Source organism: Megascapheus bottae, chromosome 20 (assembly GCF_031878675.1).
Source record: "Megascapheus bottae isolate mThoBot1 chromosome 20, mThoBot2.hap1, whole genome shotgun sequence".
In the NCBI taxonomy this organism is placed as follows: Eukaryota; Metazoa; Chordata; class Mammalia; order Rodentia; family Geomyidae; genus Megascapheus; species Megascapheus bottae.
Window position 1 is genome coordinate 6,266,410 of NC_143528.1, and position 11,160 is coordinate 6,277,569.

The 11,160-nt window shown below is 37.6% G+C and overlaps 1 pseudogene; it reads right to left on the reverse strand.

Moving 5' to 3' along the window:
* Nucleotides 1-5,976: 5,976 nt before the first annotated feature.
* LOC150049125 (KATNB1-like protein 1 pseudogene) lies at nucleotides 5,977-6,864 on the reverse strand (annotated as a pseudogene).
* Between the last annotated feature and the right edge of the window lie 4,296 nt (nucleotides 6,865-11,160).

The window sequence follows — 11,160 nt, forward strand, 5'->3', positions numbered from 1 at the left end:
AATGGCACCTAAAACAAATAACATATAAGTAGCACAAGAAATGTCAAGACAAAGGCCCTAAAGAAAGCTTGTAAAAATGGTAGGAACTAATAAATATTTCTCAATCTGGACTCTCAATATCAATGGACTTAACTCTGCAATTAAACGACATAGACTATCTAGTTGGATCAAAAAACAAGATCCATCATTCTGCTGTCTTCAAGAGACACATATTACCAAAAAAAAACAAACATTTTCTGAAAGTGAGAGGTTGGAATAAACTCTATCAAGCTAACGGCCCCCATAAACAGGCTGGAGTTGCCATCCTCATATCAGATAAAATAGACTTCAAACTAAAATTAGTGAGAAAAGACAAAGAAGGTTACTACATACTACTAAAGGTATCTTTCCTCCAGGACGACATAACAATCCCAAATATCTACACACCTAATCCCAGAGCTCCGAACTTCATCAAGCAAACTTTACATTAATGAAACAATACATAGATCGAAACACAGTGATTATTGGTGACTCTAACACACCACTCTCACCTATGGACAGATCAACAAGGCAAAAACTCAACAGAGAAACCTTAGAATTGAACAACTATATAGACCAACTAGAACTAACAGACATCTGCAGATTATTCCACCCAGCAACAACACAATATACGTTTTTTTCAGCAACACATGGAACATTTTCCATAACTGACCACATTTTAGGGGATAAAACAAACCTGGGCAGATTCAGAAACACTGAAATTATTCCCTGCACTCTCTCAGACCACAAGGGCATCAAATTGGAACTGAACACACATCTCCACCAACGAAAACCCTGTAACTCCTGGAAATTGAACAACACATTGTTGAACCACCGATGGTCATCAAAGAGATCAGAATGGAAATCCAACAGTTTATGAAATTTAACAAAAAGGAGCACACAAAATACCAGCTACTTTGGGACACGTCAAAGGCAGTACTCAGAGGAAAATTTATAGCTCTGAGTGCCTACAATAACAAATTGGAAAAATCGCAAACCAACAATTTAATGTGTCATCTTAAGCTCCTGGAAAAAGACCAACAAACCAACCCTAATGCCACTAGAAGGAAGTAAATTATTAAAATCAAAGCAGAATTAAATGAATTGGAATCCAAAAAAAACTATAGAAAGAATCAACAAAACAAGGACTTGGTTCTTCGAAAAACATTAACAAAATTGACATACCCTTAGCAAGTCTTACCAAAAAAAGAAGGGAGCATACCGAAATAATCAAAATCACAGAAGAAAATGGTAATATCACGACAGAAATTACCAAGATCCAGAGAATCATGAGGGATTACTTCTCAAACCTTTACGCCAACAAATTTGAGAATCTAGAAGAAATGGATAAATTCCTAGCCAATATTAACATACCCACACCGAACCAAGAAGAACTAACCCAACTAAACAGGCCTACTTCAAGCTCTGAAATAGAAATGGCAATTAGAGACCATCCACCTAAGAAAAGCCCAGGGCCAGATGGATTCACAGCTGAATTCTATAAGGTCTTCAAAGCAGAGCTCACACCAATACTCCTCAAGCTCTTCAATGAAATTGAAAAAGAAGGCTCTTTACCAAACTGATTCTATGAAGATATTATAACCCTCATCCCCAAACCACACAGGGATTCTTCAAATAAAGAGAACTATAGACCCATTTCTTTGAGGAACATCGATGCAAAACTTCTCAACAAATTACTGGCCAACCGTCTACAACAACTCATCAAAAAAATTATACAGTATGAACAAACATGATTCATCACAGGGAGGCAAAGCTGGTTCAACATACGCAAATCAATTAATATAAATCAACATATCAACAGGAGCAAGGACAAAAATCACATGATTGTCTCAATAGATGCAGAAAAGGCATTTGACAAGATTCAACACCCCTTTATGCTAAAAGCTCTGGAGAAACTAGGAATCCATGGAACATTCCTCAGTATAATAAAGGCAGTCTATGACAAACCCACAGCTAGTATTATACTTAATGGTGAAAAGCTAAAGCCAATCCCTCTAAAATCAGGAACGAGACAAGGGTGCCCACTCTCTCCACTCCTCTTTAACATAGTATTAGAATTCCTAGCCAGTGCAATAAGGCAAGAAGCAAGCAAAATGGAATCCAAATAGGGAAAGAGGAAGTAAAACTTTCCCTCTTTGCAGATGACATGATTTTGTATTTAAAGTATCTGTAGACTCCACTCACATGCTCCTTGAGTTGACTCAAAACTTTGGAAAGGTAGCAGGGTACAAAATTAACCCTCAAAAATTAACTGCCTTCCTCTATGCCAACAGTGAGAGAAATGAGGCAACAATCAGGAAAGCAACTCCTTTTGCAATAGCCTCAAAAAAAATAAAGTACCTAGAAATTAGCTTAACCAAGAATGTAAAGGACCTTTTTGATGAAAACTTTAAAACCCTGAAAAGGAAATTAAAGCATCCATGGTCCTGGATTAGAAGAATCAACATCATGAAAATGACAATCTTGCCAAGAGCTATCTACAAATTCAACTCAATTCCCATCAATATCCCAATGTCATTCTTTAAAGAAATAGAAGAGGAAATCCAAAATTTCATATGGAATAATAAAAGACCCCGTGTAGCAAAAACACTTCTTACCAAAAGAACAGAGCAGGAGGAATTTCAATACCAAACTTTAGACTTTATTACAGAGCTGTAATTATCAAAACAGCTTGGTACTGGCACAAGAACAGGCCTGAAGACCAATGGAATAGAATTGAAGACCCAGATATTAAACCACAGACCTATGGCCACCTAATCTTTGACAAGGCAGCCAAAAAAAAATAGAATGGAAGAAAGACATCCTCTTCAACAAGTGGTGCTGGCACAATTGGTTAAGCACCCGCAGAAAACTAAAGTTGGATCCTTCTTTGTCACCTTGCACTAGAATTAACTCCAAATGGATCAAAGACCTCGAGGGAAAAGCCGACACATTGAAAACCTTACAAGAAGGAATAGGAGATGCACTAGGCCTCCTTGGCACAGGTCAAAACTTTCTTCATAACGACCAAGAATCACAACAAATCAGAGAAAGGCTGGATAAGTGGGACTGCATTAAACTGCAGAGCTTTTGTATGGCAAAGGACATAGCTAGTAAACTAATCAGGAAGCCTACAGAGTGGGAGAAGATCTTCACCAACCAAACAACCGACAAAGGCCTCATATCTAAAATATATCAAGAGCTCAAAAAACTGAATCACACCAAAACTAATCTCCAAAGTAACAACCATCCCATTAAAAGATGGGCCAAAGACTTAAAGAGAGTCTTCTCTGAAGAAGAAACAAAAATGGCCTATAGACACATAAAGAAATACTCAACAACTCTGGTCATGAAAGAATTGCAAATCAAAACAATTCTAAGATTCTACCTCACTCCAGTTAGAATGGCCAGGATCAAGAAAACTAATAACAACAGATGCTGGAGGGGATGTAGCCAGGAGGGATCACTACTACACTGTTGGTGGGAGTGCAAACTCGTTCAACCACTATGGAAAGCAGTATGGCAGTTCCTCAAAAGACTAAACATAGAGCTCCCCTATGACCTAGCCATTCCACTACTAGGCATTTACCCAATTGTCCAGAAACAAGGACATACTAAATCCACCAGCACAACAATGTTCATTGCAGCACTATTTACCACAGCAAAGATATGGAACCAACCCAGATCTCCCTCATTTAATGTGTGGATCAACAAGATGTGGTATTTGTACACAATGGAATTCTATGCTGCTGTCAGAAAGAATGATATCATCACCCCATTTGTTAGGAATTGGAAAGATTTAGAAAAAATCATATTAAGTGAAGTAATCTAGACTCAAAGGAACATAGGTTCAATGGTTTCCCTCATTTGTCATAATCAGTAGAAACCTTATGCTCTCTTAGCAGAGATTTGCAATAGAGCAAAACCTAGATGCATAAGGCCATATAGTATGACGCTAAATGAAAGGATCTCTAGGACATAGAATCAAAAGCCATATAATGAGTGATTTTTTTCCTTAATGTACTATGTTATCTCTCATCTCGTTTGCTGTCCCTTGGTAATCTCATATTGTTACAGTATCTCACTTTGTTATCTGATATAGTGGGTATATTTGTATTTGGTTATTCGAAATTGGATAGGGAAGGGGGGAAAACAAGATTAAGGGTGGGGGTGGGGAGAGGGAAATTGGGACCAAGATGTGAGAATGGGTATCAATCTATGTGAATTAGTGCACCTTCTGTCTGGTGAATATAATGTAACCCTTCTATTAATTACAATAAAAAATATATGAAAAAAGTTATTATTTAAACTTGAAAAAGAAATCCTCCAATGATGCACCTCCAAAAGAAATTTAAAAATTTCAGAGTGATGTGTGGCATTTCATGGGAGTCTATGCGTTTATCAAATATTACCTGAACTTCCAATAACCTTCAGAAAGGACACAAAGCTAAATGAATGTCCCTGTGCCCTGAGAAGTGTTTCTTTCTACCTGACACTGGCAAAGGCAATTTTGCTTCCCTACCATAAGCTCAGAAGTTGATTAACTTTATCTTAGCATACCAATAAATGTTGTGTTGCCCATAAAAACAGTCAGCTCTAGTATAAATCCAGGTATAGTTTTTAGTCCTCGACCTTCTATGTCAGAGATTCCCAGAAGCAAGCTACATGCCAGGCGAAGTGTCTCTTTTTATTGGTTCTAAATTTATCATCCTATCACCTTGTACTCCTCCACTCATCATGTTCTGAGACAACATAAAGATGGAATGTTCCAGAGACCTTCATATTTGGAACATCTTTATCTATACTACTGTGACTATTCCCTCTGCCCCAACTCTTCCATATGGTAAGAATCTCTTGGGGAAATTTTAGCTAATTTTTTATTCAGTGTTAAAACTAATGAGAGAAAAAAAAATCCTCATTTTAATTGAGAATGATAGGAAGTCCATTCCTCAAGAATATTCCTTCTTCGTTATCCATTCCTTCATTAGGAATATCATAACTTACCTGAAAATATTTTAATCACCATTGTCCATGCTGAAATACATATTTTTTAGAAATATTTAGTGAATTTACTCAAATAGCAGCAGTTTAAAGGATACATAAATGAAAAATATTAGACATGTATGTACAAAAAAGTGAATATAAATTAGTCAGCTCTGGACATTCCAGTTAAACATTCATAGATATACATTCACCTTTTTTATTATATAGATAAATACATACATGATAGGAAAATTCTGGGAAAAAAATAGAAATACTAAAATACACTCTCAAGTTTGAAAATTGCATGGAATATATTTCACAGAACACTCTCCATAAATGTAAACCCTGATTTAATTCCATGATTTTCATCATGCCAGAAGCATGATTGGTTTTAATTTAAAAAGATATTGGCATCATATCCCATTGGCTTATTAATAATTAAGGCATTTTATATACATAATATCAGCATGGACAAAAATTTTTTAATATTGATTACTTACTATGATGTTTCAAACTTTCAGTCTTTTCAACGTAAGAAAATAGCTGCATCCATTAAAGTGTTTCTTATAAAACACAAAAATTGATGATTGGTCTTTGTAATTCTAATAGTAAGTCCCGTCTTATCTTCTCATATAGTATAGACGATATTCCTTCGTAGGATTGCAGTAAGACCTGTAGTTCTTAAACAATATTACCAAATAACCAAGCATCCCAAAGTAGCGGGTGAACAATCTTCACAGTGCACTTTCACCTCACTAAAGTTGGAGCTGCTTCTTTTAGATTTTTTTCCACTTCAATGTGAAGTAGATTGCTAAGATTTTCATTAGTGGTTTCATTATGTGTCTTTTTAAAAGAAAAATGGTTTTGATTCCCACCCTCCCCCAGTTCCCAGTTCCCAGAAGAGATCTGTTTGGGGAAATCATATAGTCCAACCATGTTCAGAATAACCAGATGCACCTCAGTAGATAAAATCTCTCAATGCAACTGTAATAAATAAGCATCTACGTCCTTAGCTATATTACCAGTATATCCTGGAACCACTTAATTGTTGTTTTAAAATATTAATATTTCCATCATTTATAACTTCTATTTTGGATGATAGTTCGGACCACCACCTTTTTATTACTGCTTGAAGCCAGTTTAGGGCAACTATTACATACTCTTCAAATTTGCTTTCATCTAATGACTTTATTAGAGACAACAAGTCTACACAACAGCCAAGTGAGGTATACTGTTTTTCTTCCTGCAAACTATTGGTAAGCACAGGAAGGCAATCTACCACAACTCCAAGATCTTCTATCCTCACCAAATATTTTACAAGGTCACTTATACTTCTCTTTCTTCAGAATGTTAAAGGTACATTCAACCTCAAATTCCTGCTGAATAAAACTTGAGCCATTGTTTCATGATCCTGAGAAACCTCTGGGAAAAAAAAAAACACACACACTTCATTTTGATGATGGGCTGTTTGTGAAGAAACAGCTTCACTGGAGTTAACCAACTATGTTTGACTATCATGGTGTAACTTTTCAGGCACGTGGCTTGCACAAGCCAGTTCATTTTCTTTATTTGCCATGTCACACTCCCCCACTTTTAGGGGACTGTCTTTTTCTGTAGCAAGGATTTGGGAAGGGATGATAAACTTTCTTTCTGTGATAGATCACCTTAAGAAGTTTATCTGAGCTTTTCACAACTTGTCCTACTGTTCTATTTATGCAAGCAGTCAACTGTTTTGGAGATTTCTTAACCTCCTTCATGTTCTTATTAGTGAAACTGGAGCTCTTTTTTTCTAGGACGATCAATAGAATGATCCTCAATATTACAAAAATTTCATTTTTTAACATTGTGGGTTTCAGATGCCATAATCTCTTAAATACAGGCGCCTCATGTTACCGCGATGTCTCAGCCCAGCTCCCAGCCGGGACCGACTTGCAGCCATTCAAATGCCCCCAAGCGCACTGCCTGAGGGAATAATGTTATCCAAAAGAATAAATCGTGGAGCTTTAATCTTTATTTAAATATTTGTGTCTGGGCATGGCCAATAGTCACTGATCCATGAGTATATTTTAGACAATCTGAGGACAGCTTCTTTTAATCACATTCTGTTTTACTGTTACAAATTTGCCAGGGGAAATTAAGCCACTGTGATCATCCATCCCTGAGAATGGGTGAGCCTACCATTTGTAACCAGATTCCAGGATCACTCTGTGGGCTTTTAAAAGCCATAGCTCATGATGCTCATTCTGAAGAATCAGAGAGAGGCTGCAAATCTCCGAGTTACTGTTATCTGCGATTGCTCATCCAGCTCTCAGGTTCCTGGGCTGTAACCTAACACCCACAACTGCTGTTCTGTGCTGAAGGAAAATGCACTTTGTTGAGTGAGGTTGTTAGACGATTAGGTTTTAGATTCCCTCCCTGAATATTTTATTCACTTCATATGAAATATTACACACATTCTTCCCTCATCACACATGGCTGTTTCTGGTTTTACTATTCATCTTTCAGTGCCCAGCTCAGATGGCTCCACTCCATCTACCAGGCAGAGTTCATTGCACAGGTCTCAGTGCCTACCCTAGCACTTTGACATTTTCTCTTCATACTTTGCGCTTCATCATGACAGACTCTGGCCTTTATTCCTCTCATTTGTCTTTCAAATATTCAGTTATGAATGGCCTATAATCATCTTCATATCCCCTGTACTAGAAAACAAGCCTGGTGATTCAGTACATGTCCTAAGTAAGAATGCACATTTCAAGGAAAGGATAGAAGACTCTGTTCCTGTTACAACACAAGAAAAAAAAATCTGACAAATTACAAAAAAAAAAAAAAACCTAAAATTTTCCAAAAATGTTTCTTTTTGTGGCCATAAAGAATCGTTCTGTTTAATTCAATCAAAACTAAAACAGCCTGACAGAGTTCATGAAAAACTAGGACCCATATATCAGGCATTGCCTCCTTTTCCTCTTTGTGGGTTGCCAGATAGGTAGTAGTCCTCCCCATTTACTTTCATATTGGAAAATAAATGCTAGAGGAAGACTCAGGGATCCACAGCCAAAAAGAGAGATCAATATTTTGAAACATTACATGTTATCACATGCCCATGTGCTGGGGGCTGGTGAAAATGCAAATGATCCTAACCTAAGTTAAAGATAAAATATGTGTGAATATTTTACCCTCTGGCTTGCTCACCCTACTTTATTCTTTGAATCCCAAAGCTCCTTGAAGGCAGTGGAAAAGAAACAAAAAGCTGCCCAACTCACAAATTAAGGGGATGACTCTGGAATGCAGTATGGAGGTTCCTCAAATGGCTAAACATAGCACTCCCTATGACCCAGCAATCCCACTTCTGGGCATTTACCCTAATGTCCACAAACAAGCCCATTCTGAAGCTGCCAGCACAACCATGTTTATTGCAGCATTGTTTACTATAGTTAAGATATGGAACCAACCCAGATGCCCCTCAGTAGATGAATGGATCAAGAAAATGTGATATATATATATATATGTATGTATATATACATATATGTACATATATACACAAATGGACATCTATGCCGCCATTAGAAGGAATGGCGTCACCCCATTTGTAAGGAAACTGAAAGACTTAGAAAATATCAAATTAAGTGAAGTAAGCAGGAAACAAAGAAACATAAGCTCCATGGTTTCCCTCAAGTACCCATCAGGATTCACCTAACAGAGGATCATGATAGCTCAAAAGATATGTCCATATAGGATGAGGGTAAGTGAAATGAACTCCAGGATATGGAAACAAGAGTTTTTTTTTCTTTGTGGTTGTTGTTTTCAATGTAATATGTGAAGTTATATATTTTTTTCTTTCCTTTTTCTCATATGATTTATCCTTTGTTATCACTGTATGTGATTTTGGGACTTGGTATATTTTCTATGTTTATTTGAAATAGGGAAGGAAAGAGGAACAACAAAATGGCAAGACAAAGGACAAAGAGTGAACCAATGTAACTGCAATACTCATGAGACAATATGAACGTGACAACTTGGTGGGAAGGGAGGAGTTGGGAGGAAGGGAAAGTAGGAGAAAAACATGGGAGGGGTAACGATAACAATGTCGGAAAAGAAATGCACTCCCTACCTTATATATGTAACTTTAACTCCTTTGTACATCACCCTGACAATAAAATTAACCTTAAAAAAATTAAGATATGTTCTGTGTAGAGAAAGCCATGGGTAAAATTACACACAACTATCTGTGATGTGGAGCTAAACACCCAGTGGATGGATGTCCAGGGAGAAAGCTAGAAAAGGGAGAAAGATTGAGAATTAGGGTGGGAAGTTAATCAGGGAATGCATTTGTTAGTTTCCTACATGCCACTGGCAAAAAGTGAGTTTGGAGGATGAAATGGCCTTCTTTTCCTTTTCTCTTTTCACTTACTGGATCTCCTATCTGAAAATCACAGAACTGGGCAAAATACGTTGCTAGAATTTGTGTTATGTCATTATCACAAAATTTAATAGAATAATGAAAAACTCATGGCATTGAGATGTCCCTGTCAGCATTCAAATTCCCAGATATAGTCAAAACTCATTCTGCTTCTCTGTTATCTGGCCGTTTCCTAAATCCTCTTGAGAAAAATTATTAGAATAACTTGGTGGATGGTGAAGCACTTGGAATATATGAATATGCCTTCTTTTATAGGAATATTTCCCCTGCTGAGAAATGAAACAAATAAATCTAAAATTGTAGCTAGGTGTTTCAACTAGTAAAAGGAAAGTTACTCAATGGAAAGAGCACCAAAATGATGCCTTCCCTTGTAACCGGTTACAGTTCCAGAGACCAGTATGTGTTCACCAACCCTGGTTTCATTCTTCAGCCCTCAAGCTAGGCTACATTTATCACAGTCCTTTGCAGGTAAGTGAGAGCACACTCCTGAATGTTGCCCAAGAAATATATGTGGATGTGACAATCGCCACTTCCATGCCTGGACCATAAAAATGAGCCATCTCCTTTCCTGTCTCCTGGCTGAATGAAAATATTGTGAATGTCACCTAGAGAAAAGAGTAGCTGCAAGATGGAAGAGTATTGGGTCCAGAATGGCCATGGAATGCCATTCCGATTACAAATGTGAGTGTGAAACTTTCCTTAAGCTACTTGGACATAGTGATTTGTTAGAACATACCCTTCCATACACTCTGTCCATACTGAGTGCTCCAGGGTAGAACTCTGAGCTTTGTTTCTTTGTCTCTTGTTATTTGTTTATCTTATCTTAAAAAATGGGTCTGCTTTCTCCTTTCACATTCTTTTCTTTTTTCTTTCTTTCCTTTCTTTCTTTCTTTCTTTCTTTCTTTCTTTCTTTCTTTCTTTCTTTCTTTCTTTCTCTCTCTCTCTCTTTCTTTCTTCTTTCTTTCTTTCTTTCTTTCTTTCTTTCTTTCTTTCTTTCTTTCCTTATCTTTAGGTATCTTTTTTTTGTGGGTCACGGGGATTGAACTCTGCCTCTGTGCAGTCCCTGAGCTCTTCAGCTCAAGGCTATCACCGGACCCCTTGGCCTAGGTGTTATCTCTGAGCTCTTCAGCTCAAGGCTACCATCCTACCCTTGAGCCTAGCCCCACTTCCGATTTCCTGGAGGTTAATTGGAGTTAAGAGTCTCAGGTCCTTTTATGCCCTGGTTGGTTTGAACCTTGATTTCAGATCTCAGCTTCCTAAGTAGCTAGGATTACAGGTGTGAACCACCTCACTCGGCCCTCCTTTCACATTCTTATGTCTTGTAGTTAACCCATCATATTTGTCCTATGATTCTATCTTAACTGAACAATAAATTCATCTTGAGGATTTCTTCTGTGGCCAGAGTTCTCTGTATACTCTTTAGTCACAGCCTAGTTGGATCTGTTAGGTCACTTGGGGAGAAGCGGCCTTCACCAGGTTAGACTTCGTGCCTGGACAGTACATTGAAGTCATTTGGAGATGTATTTGTGATCAAGGATCCCCCCCCATCCCCCTCAGAGTATCTGCAGTTCCAGTCATCAGATGGCCATATGAACCTCACCTATGGAAGACCTATGCTAAGGCACTTTCTCTGCTTCAACTCGGAACTAGCCTACTCACAAATCTCCCTTGCAACTTATACTGCCATTAAGAGGTTTCAGAAAGAAGGCTTTGGTGCTCAGTGAGATCCTTACCCAGTACTG